Source organism: Zootoca vivipara, chromosome 4 (genome assembly GCF_963506605.1).
Source record: "Zootoca vivipara chromosome 4, rZooViv1.1, whole genome shotgun sequence".
NCBI classification, from domain to species: Eukaryota; Metazoa; Chordata; class Lepidosauria; order Squamata; family Lacertidae; genus Zootoca; species Zootoca vivipara.
Genome location: NC_083279.1, coordinates 9,763,169 through 9,778,342, shown reverse-complemented (window position 1 = coordinate 9,778,342; position 15,174 = coordinate 9,763,169). Strand labels below are relative to the sequence as shown.

The 15,174-nt window shown below is 42.6% G+C and overlaps 1 protein-coding gene across 8 annotated transcripts in view; it reads right to left on the bottom strand.

Annotated features, from left to right (window-relative positions):
* The window catches only part of LMO7 (LIM domain 7), a 144,048-nt gene that overhangs the window by 57,130 nt on the left and 71,744 nt on the right, over positions 1 to 15,174 (bottom strand). The gene's annotated exons all lie outside the window — the stretch shown is intronic.

Here is a 15,174-nt window from a genome sequence, read left to right as displayed (position 1 = left end):
ATCATCCCTAGCTAACAAGACCAGTGGTCAGGGATCATGTGAATTGTAGTCCCAAAACATCTGGAGGGCTGAGTTTGCCTATGCCTGGACACTAAGCTTCAGGTCCTCAGCAGTGATAGAAAGGATGAATAAAGCTGGAAGGAATTATCACCCCTTGCTTTTTCCTGTAGACCATTTGCAGTCGTTAACGGTCATCAACAGCTATCAGTCTGTCAATCACCTACTCCCTCCACTCTTCTTAGTAATACCTCCCCCCCCCACCATCTGACTATATATAAGTGTCTGGGGCGGTGATGGCGAACCTATGACACGCGTGTCAACACTGACACGCACAGTCATTTTCAGTGACACGCGGAGGGATCTTCGACTCAGCGCTCCCGCTGTGTCAGGAACAAAACAAGCACAGTCAGGAGGACTTCCGATTGAGGCGGCATGGCGGACGTCATGGCAGCGGGCAGCTCCTGAGGCCAGCCAGAACCAACAAGGCTACCTGGCTGGTTTCTGGGCCCCTGGAACCGCCACCACCACTCGCCCCTCTGCTGTGTAACCTGACCTGAGCAACCAGCCTGCTAGCAGCTGTCGGCGGCAGCTGTCGGCGGGCGAAGCTCCCACTCCCTGGCGCTGCAAGCAGGCGCCGCTCCCGGAAGCCTCCCGCTGCCTGCTCGCCTTTCCCCAGAGACGGGGCAGCATGGCCCTGGGTTGGGCTTCTGGGAGCGCCCCACTGCTGCTGCTCTCCGTTAGCCGAGAGGTGCTGGCAGGCAGGGTAAGAAACCACGCTGCCCTCGTTGGGGGTGCCCGCGACACCCCCTTTGCCCGCCGTCACAAAAAAAGTCCGGGGACGAGGAGGGGCTATGCGGGCGGATCTGGGCCGCATGGCTTCTATGGGAGTGCAGAGCGCAGGGGCCATGCCTAACTTTGCCGAGGGCTGACTCGACTCCTCCCTTTGGCTCCCCGCTCTGCACTCCCACCCGTCGGCCTCTGCGAGCGATTGGCCAGTCTGGTGGCATATCACAAGAATGCAGCGCATGGCGCAGGCTGGCCCTCGAAGGCTGCAGCTCATACCGGTGTGGCCTGGCAGCAGACACTTGGCTAGAGGAGGCGGGTGGGGAAGGCGCACACAAAATGATAGTTTGGGGGCACGATGCGTACTTGTTGTGGCATGCGAGCCTGGTGCCAGATGCCCAGGCTTGTAATTGAAGGTAAAAGGAAACGCATGTCTCTCCTGGGAGCTTCAGGTTTTACAACCAAACCAATCTGCAGCTCGGCTGTATAGTATTGTTAACGCCAATAGTTTGGATGCAAAACTTCTTACTAAGATCGGAGATTGAATAGATACACACACGCACACACCAGTGCAGAAGCAAAACTTGATTTGTAAACCGGGACCTTAATCTCAGGTATTTAGGAGCAAGCCTAGTAGTGGGAAGTTGCACTCTGCACATGTTCAGATGCATTACTGTACATTGCTTCTCGTGCTCAAAGACTAAGACCTGACATAACAACTAATTTCTGGAGTAAAATCCTGCTGGAACCTGATAAATAATCTGCTGAGCCAAACAGTGGACAAAGATGGCAAGTGCTCTTTCCCTCCCTCCCCCATTCTGGTTCTTTGGTTGCCTTTTGACAACCAAGGATGATATCAACATCATCAGCAGTGGAATGCAATGAAGTGACTGCCACCTTTATGCAGTGTGCCTTTCAGCTATTTGATCGTAAAGGACAGGCGATGTATTGCCTCTTTGATCTTTAGTATATTTATGCTGCATTTTTTAATCACACATCATTAAAAGGTTTTGGAAGCAAATCAATACAGTTGAAATCAATAGTAGTTTTTTCATTGAAAGTAATGGGATTTAGATGGCACCCTTTGGACGTGATTCAGAGGTACATGGTTTATTAAATACAGTTATATATTACAATTATACATTTTTGTTATTTAAACTATAAATATCGTGAAATTATGGTGTTTTTCTCGAAGTGACACACCACCAGAGTTATGCTCAGTTTTTTTGGCGAATTTTGACACACCAAGCTCAAAAGGTTGCCTATCACTGGTCTGGGGACTTCTGCTTCAGTGTATCTGAAGAAGTGTGCATGCACACGAAAGCTCATACCTATGACAAACTTAGTTGGTCTCTAAAGTGCTGCTGGAAGGAATTTTTTTATTTTGTTTCGAGAAAGGATGAAGATACAGTGGTACCTCTACTTACGAATAACTCTACTTACGAATGTTTCTACTTACGAACTGAGCTCCGTCCGCCATCTTGGATGCGGTTTAGATAGGATTTTTTCTACTTACGAATTTTTAGATAGGGTTGCTTCGACTTATGAATTTTTTCTCCCAATGCATTCCTATGGGATTCGACTTACAATTTTTTTCAACTTATGAATGTGCGTTCGGAACAATTAAATTCGTAAGTAGAGGTACCACTGTATAGCACTGTAGAAGCAATTCAGTTTTACTATAGAAAAAAAGAAGAGAGCAATCTTAATTTAAAAGCATACTGTGAGGAAATATGGGTCATCTAGCAATAACTCATACATCACACAGATGGAGGGGGGATTAACATCCATTGTCCTTTTTTGAAAAAAGGACATAAAATATAACTGAAATTTTGTTATAACAATGGATGGTTGGAAATGCAATACTAGTTACAGCAAATGCAGAGACACGTTTACAATGATTTAGACATCTAATGTGAACTCTTCTTTTTATATATAACGTCAACAGAATATGAATTACTTTACTGAAGGTTGTGTTCATTTGAATATAGCTGGTGAACACATTACCATCTCCATAGGTATGCAATCAAAAATGGAACTACCTGTAGTGAACAACTCTGCAAGAACTCACTTGTCCACATCATGTTGGAGTATGCTTGCAAACATTATAGGCCATGTAGGAAACAGTTGTTAATAGAGAGAGGCTATTTTTGGCACCACTCTCATGGGAACACAACCTGAAATGGCTAGTATGCAAGACGGAGGCCGTATCATGTGCAAGAATGGGATTCACTTAAACATGAATCATGGAATCTGGCAGGGAGGGGCAAGGAAGTGACTATGCAATTTTCAATTGTTGCCCTGCAATAATGCAAGGAGGCCAGCTCCACACTTTTGAGTAGTCTTAAGTTCCTTACAAGGAAGACATAATGGAGACTTGTGACCACTTTCTAATGCCTGCACGTTTATAAATACTACAGGAATAATGCAGGGAAGGAAGTGTGTCTGCACACACATAGTACTAGCTTTTAAAGCAGCAGCACTCTCGAATCAAGCAACATGTCTTTGTAGGTCCCCAGTGACCCTCTTTACCAGCTGAAATATTTGGAATTATCTGCTCTTCACTCCCTGTGTTCTAATCACCAGATTGTTTGCAAGCTCTAGCCAAGCAAATGGAGTTGTGTGTCTTTATCAGCTAGCAACCTTCAAAAGGCCATCTGTTTAATTTAAAAAAGCAATCTCTAGAAATCAAGGGAGTTTATTTTGCTATTTGCTATTTTTAACAAAGAAAACTCTAGAAGGATGGGCACTTCTTGCTTTTGTAAAAGAAAGAGTGTGCCTCACCCTTGGGCAATATTACAATTATAGCTAGAATGGGTCCGTGTGTGTGTGTGTGTGTGTGTGTGTGTGTGTGTGTGTGTGTGTGTGTCACAAAGGCCAGGATAAAGAGGTACTTCTATGCTTCTCAGTCATTGCATTAAAATGAAGACACTCAATGTCTCTTACAATAGTCCCTAGGAGGCTCACTGCCACCCTCAATACATAGAATGGAATCTCCCCAAGTAGTTACTGAAGCTGGGAGAGAAAAACTCAACCATTGCGCAATATAGCTTTATGCACTCAACATTCTGAACATTTTATTATCTCCCTCAAGTATGAACTTTACAAGAACCAGCGTTTGTTTTTATCAATACCACACTAAAGGAAGTGAAGAAAATTTAGCTTAACGCTACGTGCAAAACAGGCCAGTGTTGAAGACATCAGAGTCGCTGTTCTTAGGAAGGTCAAACTACCGTATAGGGACATACAGAATACGAGAGAGCTGAACAGGAACTCATTTGGCTATCAAAGTAGGGGCTTAAGACTGTATTTTTTATCAATACTATACAAATTCTACATTAAAAAATTATATAACTAATATCCCTTTTAAAACTTTGTTTGCAGCTATCAGCTTTCAGCTGACTTTTCTGCTTTCCTTTACCTACGGTACTTAAATTCAGATTCTGCCGAAATGCAAAGCTTAGTATACAGTATTTTACAATAAAAAAGGATCCAGGAAGTTAGTCTCAAGGTGCCATCGAACACATTCTTATTTTACATTACATCCCTTTGTCTGCCTGTCTGGGAGCAGGGGCACCTCTCCTATTTGCAGTGCCCTGGGTGACCTTTAAGATATTTATGCTCACCTAGGAAATATTCTAGGCAACATCTAAGACCAGAGCTTGACTGTTTCAAGTACCGTCCTCCAATTGCCTCCCTGCAACTAAGGTATCGTCACTCAACCAGCAGTGTTTCTGCAATGGTCCAAACAGCTTTTGAAGTTCATCTGCCTGCCTACACTGTCCCCACCCTTGGACAGCTGCACATTCCTTCCCCCGCCAACAGCTGACTCTCAAATTGATCTCTGAATACATGGCCAGTCAGTTAGCAGAGATGTGGGAGAGCTTAAGCATCAATCTGTTGGGGGGCCCAAGGCAGCCTCTTGGAAAATAGGCGAGGAAAGATGGAACAGGGAAGCCCAGACTCACCACTTTTGGCTAATATTTTATTTTAACTTTAGGAACTTGACAACATGGGCCTCTGCCCACCTCTGCATAAGAGCATCGGAAATGAAGAAGGCTGGGAAAACCTTGAGGGAGTTCACAAGTACGAGCTTGCTGGCTACAGTTAAAGCTCATGGGATAGAATGGGGATGTTAACATGTGAAACAAATTTATCTATTTATTTTAAATTCAGCATTTTAGGCTTTTAATTCATTATTCACCCTCAGCCTAACCTGACCCTGAGCCTTTGGAATGGGTCATGTTGGAAACATATACCCCACTGGAAGCTTTCCTAGAAGTAATTGTTACTTATTTAGCATGTTTGTATCCCAACCTTCCTCAAAAGGACCTCACAACTGCATACATGGGTGGGATGTTATCATGTCTGTGTACATTTACTTCTGAATCGTGAAGACTCACTTGAGCTTAATGACACGGTTATGAGCACAGGACCAATCCCTAAACTTCAACTGAGGATACAGTATTTCACATCAATGCACTGCAAAGGGCAGAAAAAGAAGAAGCAAATTTATATTTAAAGCCTAGGCAATTGTGCCTAACAGTGGATAAGATCCACAGCTTCTTGCTGAGCCTCCTAGAGTTTACCCGCCAAGCCCATTTCCTGCCCCTGTTTCCATGCATTGTGAATATGAATACAGTACTGCAGTAGCTCGCTATAAGTGAAATCATGTTTATTTTCAAAATAGCTTTGATGTAGCCCTTTTACCCCCGAACAATAAACCAAGGCAGTGTCAAATCGCAACAGGGTTTGTTTCTTTCCTGCATCCAACAAACAAAAACACAACCCCCCCTCAAAAAGAAAACCTCCACCTTAACAGCTGTTGGAAAAAGAAACCTAAGAGTCAAATGGCTTGTCAGTAGAAAATACTTCACACGTACAATAGTTTATAGTTATTTTCCTTTCCAGACAGTCTACTAAGGCAAAGTATGTTGCACTAGCCTGATGGATTTCATCCTCCTACACACAGAGACACATTTGCTGCCTGGATACCTTCTCTTTGGCTAACAGTATCGGAACTATCGGGCGCCAAGTATCGGAACTATTAGATTTGTTATACAGTGGTACCTCTACTTACGAATAACTCTACTTACAAATGTTTCTACTTACGAATGTAGCTCCGTCTGCCATCTTGGATGCGGTTTAGATAGGATTTTTTCTACTTACGAATTTTTAGATAGGGTTGCTTTGACTTACATTTTTTTCTCCCAATGCATTCCTATGGGATTCGACTTACAATTTTTTTCGACTTATGAATGTCCGTTTGGAACGCATTAAATTCGTAAGTAGAGGTACCACTGTACTCTCACTTGCTGCTGGAACAGAACAGTTGTTGTTGGTAAAAGGTAGAGATATGCACTACAGCAGCTATGCTAGGCTGCTCTTATAGAGGTCAGACGGTTGTTTAAAAAAAATCCTGAGAAAAATGCTGTACTTAATTCAAATAACCACAGAGGTCTACAGGCCAAGGGCCAGTTCTCACAACCAATACCTGGGATATTTTTCCATGGTATCTGGGGAAACCTACTGTAATTTGAACATACCAGCATGGATGATGGTGGTTAATTGCATTTTTATTCCACCTTTTCCCCCAAGGAGCTCAAGGTGGCATATGTAATAATAATAATAATAATAATAATAATAATAATAATAATAATAATTTATTATTTATACCCCGCCCATCTGGCAGGGTTTCCCCAGCCACTCTGGGCGGCTTCCAACAGAAAAATAAAACACAGTAATCTATTAAACATTAAAAGCCTCCCTGAACAGGGCTGCCTTCAGATATCTTCTAAAAGTCTGGTAGTGTTTTCCTCTTTGACATCTGTTGGGAAGGCGTTCCACAGGGCAGGCACCACCACCGAGAAGGCCCTCTGCCTAGTTCCCTGCAACTTGGCTTCTCACAACGAGGGAACCGCCAGAAGGCCCTCGGTGCTGGACCTCAGTGTCCGGGCAGAATGATGGACGTGGAGACACTCCTTCAGGTATACTGGACCGAGGCCAGTAGTTCTCCCTCTCCTCATTTAATCCCCCACAACAACCCTGTGAGGTAGGTTAGGCTGATAGGCATTGACTGGCACAAGGTCACTCAGGGAATGCCATGGTCATGTGAGTTTTTGAACCCTAGTTTCCCAGCTCCTAGTTTAACACCACACTGGCTCTCAACAATTTAACATGTCTGTAACTGCTAGATAAATTAGGGAATTTGTGTCAATGAGTTAAAATAGTATGGGAATTCAGATTCTAGGCTTTTAGCGCACTAAGAATACTTCTGGAACACTGTGCCAACTGGCAGATTTATAAAAGACATTTTGTACTCTCGTCTAGCGAGATACATGTGTCCTATGAAGTCAGCCGGGCTGAAATCTAGATAGCATGAAAAAAAAAAGAGTCAGGGTGCAGACAAGATAAGCAAGGCCAGTGGCAAGCCTTTGACAAGAAACAGTAGCAAGCCAAGTCTTTGGCTCAGGCCAAAGATAAAGCTCAACACTAAAACTAGTCTATCAATGTTCAAGATGCTTTTTGCAGGTCTCGTTGCTCCTGATCTTCTATTCTTCTCCACTGGTCAGACAGGCAACACTGTCTGACATTCTGAAAACCCCAAACTCATTGTCTGCTCAAGCACAGACTTTCAGAAAAACAAGTTTGTATGTGCAGTGTTTCACCCCCTCTGAAATAAGGGTTGCCTTCAAAATGCTGAAGCAGCAGCTATCAACACATTTTTGGGAGCTTTACATAGAAAAAATCCAGTTATGTTAGTCATTTACTGGATTTTAGTTGCAATATAGAGATAACAGCCACTTTGGGACCCATATGGTGAAAAGAGGGGTACAATTTTTAAAAAATGAACATGCAGACTCTGGCTCTCAGCATAGCCTTTCCTGTCAAAGCTGCATTTTCGTATTTTAAATATGTCAATACTATGTTGGTAGTTGATTTTTGATATTGGACTTTTGGCTTCCTGCTTGTTTTAGCTTGTTAAGAGTGTTGCAATTTGATCAGAATCTTCCCATCACCCCACATGCACAAGGAACAAATGAAACCCCACACCCTGAAACTATGGAATAATTCTCACTTCCTACCAGTTAACATAGCAAGTTGTTTAACTAGATTACACAAGGAATGAAAAAGACAACAAATAAAGATTGTGCAAGAGCATGCAGCCTAGCCTGTTTCTTATTTTTAACATGTATAGATTGTTTCTCTCTCCAAAAACTGCAATCTCAAAAATGCAAATGATTTTGTATGTTAGGTAACTTCAATGATGTTTGTGTTATTATGCACAGGAGGATCACATACAAAAGTATTAATAAATTGTATCCTTAAACAATACAAAAGCATTCTAAGATTACAAAAAGTATAAACTTAGACATTGTTCAACTTGAATGTGCTCTAGAAACTAAAAGCAGACATTCCATCAGTTTGTAAGAAAGGCAACAGAGATGTCATTGATTTAAAAACAAACAGAAAAATAAGGAGAAAAGGTTATGTTCAAACCATCCATTTTATCCAATAGGGTAGAGAAAGGAGGAGAAGAACTAGACATTACAAATTATGGCCTGTAAGTCTGGAGAACTTGACAATTTTTTTCTAAATGCCACAAAGCAGATTGAAATTCAAAGAGTGGATAGAACAAAGAGTGGTTAAAACTACTCAAGATGACAGGAACAGATAACTATTTCATTAGTGGGTGCATCTAATTTTATGCCTACTTAACTTTGTTGGGAAGAGATTCATCCCTTCTGCTGTGGGGTTTCAAAATGCTATTTGTGCTTATTCGTGTTACACAGCTAAAATAAGTGGGATAATGCATGCAGTTTCTATTCCAATATTAGGCAACTGATTTTGGGTGTCATGAAGGGACACCCAGATACTGTATTTTCATGGCTAGGTTATTCTAGGATTTTCTGCTTCAAGTGCCAAAATAACTTGGCTGGCCTTAGATGCTATGTACCTTGATGGGGTATGAATACACATCATTTGTTACTCTGCCTTAGGCAACAAAATGCCTTGGGCTGTCCCTCTACACATACTTGAATGTATGTATTTTGATCATTTTAATTACAGCAGAATCCTGGCTTGACACAGTTCTATGACAGAATGAACCAGATTTCTTCCTTTTATACAACTGGAGCACAACAATCCATTAAGCATTCTATCAGTTAATACAGTACTTGTTTGTACTTAAAAGGCCATTAACCTGAACTCTGGAAAACAAAACTGGGGTACATGAGATGAAGAAAATGCATTTCAAAGTGTTTCCACCCCTTGTCTAATTCTAGGATTGGTTGGGTCTGCCAAATCTTATTTTGCAGAGCCATAGTTTGGTGATCTTGCGGCCCTGGCAGAACCGTCCAGATTGTGCCCCCTAGCCATGGACAAATTAGCTCTTCTTTCCACCTCTCCTTCAACCCCCCTCCACCCATCAATTCACCCTCTGTTAAAAACCTTTTCTTATGAGGCAATAATCAATTTTTTTATTTATAGAAATATTTATGGACAGATTTTTAGCCAATTTTGCGCGCGCCCCACCTGCACCCCTTTTGGGGGCCCACCTCACCATCCCCTAGCTATGGCCCTGCTACCTAGTACAGGAAATCAGAGTATCAAAGAAGTCTGGAAATCTTTTTATTGCCCACTTTAACTGGGAAGCGACAACCATCTTTTTATTATTATTATTATTCTAAAAAACTACCCTCTACTATATATTTTAAAAAGAAACTAAAAGGGAGAGCAACTAAACATGCTTGTTTTACCACCACCACCACCTCAAACTTTTAATTGGCATGGTGTTAGCGGTCAATTGCGACTGATCCTAATTTATAAAGATGTCCCTGAGTTAAAACTCATACTGTAACCCATATGTCAATACCCAAAACTGTAATTTAACAAATGCTGCCGAGGGTCAGAATCAAAGGCATATTTTAGAAATCAACAAAAACAATGAAGATGTGCTTAAGAAGTATGGCAAGGTATTAATCTGTGTGTGTTTCAGCAGGAAACAAAGTTCAAGTGTTTGCCATCCAACATGAAACTCAGACTGTTTCAGAACATGCTAAGTTGTTGCCTTCCAACTGTTTACAGTTAACATTTAGTGTATTCTGTATTTTAATGTTTTGTTGGAAGCCTCCCAGAGTGGCTGGGGGAACCCGGCCAGATGGGCGGGGTATAAATAATATATTATTATTATTATTATTATTATTATTATTATTATTACTGATTGCTATACTGTATTACAATGAAACTGACTACTGTATACTATTTCATAATAGGAGGCATAGGAGTCAGACTATCAAATCCAATTATCTCGAAATCCTGTGAATAAAATCTAATTCAAGCTTGTCAAAGTCATAAGACATTCCTGCTCCTGGCACAGACAGGCAAATATTTCAACACTGGGATGCATATGGACAATTTAATGCAATCCCTTGCATAGCATCTGATCAAGTCTCTTAACAGGATGAAACTCATTGCATTTTGTATAGCCTTGGATTCTTAATTTTTTTAAAAAAAGAAATGCTTCCTAGAAGTTTTGTAGATGGGCAATTTTGACTGGTGTTGCTGGGCAAAACACACGCAGACGTGGAACCATTCTTGGCTCAGTATGGATGACCCAAACTAACTTGAGACTAGTTTGACAGGTTTTTAAAAACCCAGAGATGAGGAAGGAGCAGCAGCAAAATACAGCCACTGCAAACAGCATGTTATGCATCCAGTTTAAAGGTAAAGGTAAAGGGACCCCTGACCATCAGGTCCAAACCAGAGCAGCACATGGAAACGCCGTTTACCTTCCCGCTGTAGCGGTTCCTATTTATCTACTTGCATTTTGACGTGCTTTCGAACTGCTAGGTTGGCAGGAGCTGGGACCAAGCAACGGGAGCTCACCCCTTCACAGGGATTCGAACCGCCGACCTTCTGATCAGCAAGCCCTAGGCTCAGTGGTTTAACCACAGCGCCACCTGGGTCCCATGCATCCAGTTTAATATATGACTAAATAGAAATTAAGAAGACACCCAAAAGTACTCTGTCATTGTGCCCCTGTATGTGTCACAGTCTCTCTATATAAGCAGTTTCTAACACTATGGTGCACCTGAAGCAGTAACACCGGACACCTTCATTTGCACCACCTGCAATAAAACACGTCTCTCCTGCACTGGTCTCTACAGCCACAGCACATGCATTAACTGTCTTAACAGTTTGACTTTACCCCTGAAGACACACTCTTCCATTGTCTCCAGAGACAGACAGATGCCAACAAGTCTCTAATTCAGAGTCTCTATAGTCCTAGATCCAACTCACATATGCATGTCGATCACTGTGTTATAATTTTTACAGAGAGAAACACATTATTCGTCAGTCGCCACACATTAACTTTTCATGTCACTGACCCTACCATGAGGGAAGATGAGCTCCTTGCTTCAGGCAGCATATTGAGGAAGTGGCAGAGCTTTGTCTGCCCACTGCCACTGGTCCACTGCTTGCTGCTATTCCCGCCCTGCCCCCCTCCAGCTCATCACCAAAGTAAAACCCATCCCAGCTGGATTCCTGTTCGATGCCTCAAGGCCAGATTCTGGCAGACTGCTCTTTCTTCTTACACTGAAAAACTGTGGCTGCCAGGTGGCTTCAATCTAAGAAGAGAAACCTAGATGTCTGCCCACTCAGCAGAGCTGCAGTGGCTGTACTGATGAATCACAGAGCCTTCCTATTCACTCTTTTCTCTTGTTCCTGCGACAGAGCTTCCAAACTGCTCTGAAATATGGCCACTTCCAGGTTCCAGAAGTCACAGCCAGGTTCCAGAAATCACTGATGTCGCCATGGTTTTTGGTGGCTAACAAAGCGATGGGGAAATGCAATGATTATGTGTGGGTTAAGCACCCCACAAGCAACACAAAATGAATGCTCATTGTCACAAAACCACCCTGTAAACAAATAAAAAGCAATGCTCAGTAAAGACCGGGCACAGTCTAACCACCATGTTAAAGGTAAAGATGCCCCTGACCATCAGGTCCAGTTGTGTCCGACTCTGGGGTTGCGGTGCTCATCTTGCTCTATAGGCTGAGGGAGCCGGCGTTTTTCTGCAGACAGCTTCCGGGTCATGTGGCCAGCATGTCAAAGCTGCTTCTGGCGAACCAGAGCAGCGCACGGAAACGCCGTTTACCTTCCCGCCGGAGCGGTCCCTATTTATCTACTTGCACTTTGACGTGCTTTCGAACTGTTAGGTCGGCAGGAGCTGTGACCGAGCAACGGGAGCTCACCCCGTTGCAGGGATTCGAACCGCCGACCTTCTGATCAACAAGCCCTAGACACGTGGTTTAACCCACAGCGCCACCTGGGTCCCTAACCACGTTAGCCATGCACAAATAAATAAGAATGAACACTGGGTAAACAGGTCGCCTGGAAGAGCCCTGAAAGTTTGAGTTTTGCTGCAAACATGGATCCTTCCATCAGTGGGCAGAGTTGTGCTTTTGCGCTAGGACAACTACTTCCTTGGGGCAATGGTGACCCGTGCATTTGAAGGGATTGCAGCTTGCCTCCCCTAGCACGTTTAACTAGCATAGCACCATTGGCAGCTGATAAGAAGCTGTTCTTTTGCCCCGGTAAAGTAAAGTGTTTCTCTTTTTTCCCTTTTTCTTTTTTTGTTAAAATAGAGAATGGGAAAGTTCCTTAGAAGCAGCCACGATTCATAGGCTTTCCTGCCACCCTTCCTCTTCCTCTCTTTCTCTTCTTTATGCACTGAAAGGACTCTCAGAGTCATTGTAATGAAAGCTTAACTTCCGCTGCCTCCAACCGCACCCCTTTTAAATTAAATGATGTTGAATTTCACAATATGAAGCTGATAGAATTAGGCAGGGGCTTGGTATACTAGTGCCCCCTTCCAGACAAAAAACCCCCCACACTCTACCACCTCTCAAATAGCTCTTAGAATAAAAATCCACAAAATCGCCTGCTTTCTTTGTATAGGTAGGCCAAAAGTTTGTTTCTCTGCTTTTTGTTCATTTTTGTTTGTTTGTTTTAAAAAACAAACCATTTGGACACAACCCCATGGTTTTTTCTTTATGTCTGAATCAGGTCATTGGTCGATTCTAGAGATGAGAGTTTCTGGTCTGACTACCAGACACAACACCTTTCATTCATGTATTTACAATATTTCTTGGAGCACGTCTGCCCAAAGCTTTAGGAGACTTCCAATAAATATCCTATATACTATGTGGGCTATTCCAGCTAGTATTAGAAACAGAATATAAGGCCACCTTTTATTTTAGTTTTTGGGAAGTAGACAATATTTCCCTCTCTTTATACAGAGCCTTCCTCATTCATAAAGGTATATTACCATTTCACCCAATGAGACTCGTGCACCAAGACCGACAGCATACTGTATGCAAATATGGCCATTCAAATTATTCTAAGGAATGCCAACCATGTGGTGGAACACCAACGATACCGTTGCCTGCATAGTTTTCAACTTATTCAGATTGTGTGAAACTGATATTAGCCAGTGAATCATCCATAAGAATTTCACAAATAGGCCTCAGAAACTCAATGTGAGGCTACAACCTTGGGGAGGAAATGAGCAAAAGGGCATGTGTATAAATGACTCAGCAGCAGCTATCACGTACTGTAACAAAGGATAAGACTTTAGGTTTTGAAAGCAATATTCATGGAGAGTGTTCCATTCTGAGTTCATAATTATACAATGTAAAGGCTGAAATTACTATTAGAATTGTGGCTACAAACATACCACAGACAAGCCTCTTACCAGAGGTTGGATGGCCATCTGTCATGTAGGATCTAGCTGAGATTTCTGCATTGCAGAGGGTTGGACTAGATCAGGGGTCCCCAGACTATGGCCCGGGGGCCACATACGGCCCCTGAGGCTCTTTTATGTGGTCCCTGGGGACCGCCGCCCGCTGCCGCTGCCCGCTCTTACCGGCGCGGTGCGGCGCGGTTGCCGACTTCCAACCCAGAAAAGTGACGGAATTAGCTTATGCACATGCGCACAAGCTATTTCCAGCGCTTTCCAGGTTGGGAGTGTGCCAGAAATAGCATATGTGCATGCACAGCCGTGCGCTCCCACACCCTCCGGCCCACCACGCAATCGGTGTGGTGGGCATCCGGCCCAAAGATGACCCTTGGGGTCCCTTCCAGCTCTACAATTCTATGATTCTATGAGCCTATAACCAACCCACTTCTTTTCAGGTCAACATAAATAAGCCTGTCCTAACCATGGCACTTCCTTTTGTCTCCCACGTTCAAAGTGGGATTGTGTTCATCTTATTTTCCTCCTCCCACTTCAGAGACCGCTTACTAAATATCTACTAATAGCCACCATCAAAAGCCAATCTCTTTCTCTCTCTGTTGCACACAAAATTTCCAGCATATTTCTGGGCAGATCATTTCCGGGTGTGTCTCTGTGTGTATGTTTGGGGTGTTAACCACATGATATTTTGGGCCCATCTTATATTTCCTTCTGAAAAAAACAGCTAGGGTTTATAGAGCAACTTTACAAGGGAAGCACTTCACTGTACTCTCCAATCTGCGCTCATGATTATATTCTGCCTATATTAAAGTTCATCAACAATGTAGTCATGAGTTGGGGAGAGTTGTATCCCCCCCCCTTACATACAGAGCTGAACTATACCAGGTGAAAATTGCCCCCGCCCCCCGGCTAAGGAAAATAAAATACATACAGTACTTGCTAAAAGAGCAGGCCTCCAGGAAAGATTTTCAAGCGAGCTCTTAAACTTCTGTTTCACTCAGTGCCAATGAGCCACAAGTTTAAAGGACTGTGCAATAATAGCTGTATTATTTAAATAAATAAATTGCCCCCTTACCCCTCAAAGGTAAACATCAGTTATTTCCAATGCACCTAAATGTTTAACGTTCTAAAAGCATTGCACTATGTTTAGCTACTGACTTATACAGCTAATCTCATGATCCCATAGAGCAGGCAAGTGCTTATGCTACATCTCTAATACATGGGTAAATAATAGTCATGGGATAGAAGTATTCAAAGAAGATACTATGTTTGAATGATTTATGTAGCTGTTGATATGTTTATTCATTCAGAAGCTTTGTTTTGCTATGGTTTAGTAATCTCGCTTCACTTCATTTTATTTTTACATAGTAATGTAAATATTTAAGATTCAGTATTATTCTTAAAGTTACGGATGCAGCAGGGTTTTGTAATTGAATTTCTCATACGTAGGAAGAAAGCAAAAAAAAGGCATGTCACTCAGATTGCTTTTTTCAATTCAACTTTGTAAACGTTCTTCTTATGCTGTTCTACAGTTGTTCAAGTACAGTATTATCGCTTGTTTGCAATTACACCCAGGGTTATTGCAGCACCTTATCTGTTGATCAGTAACTTAGTGGTGCTATAAAAATATG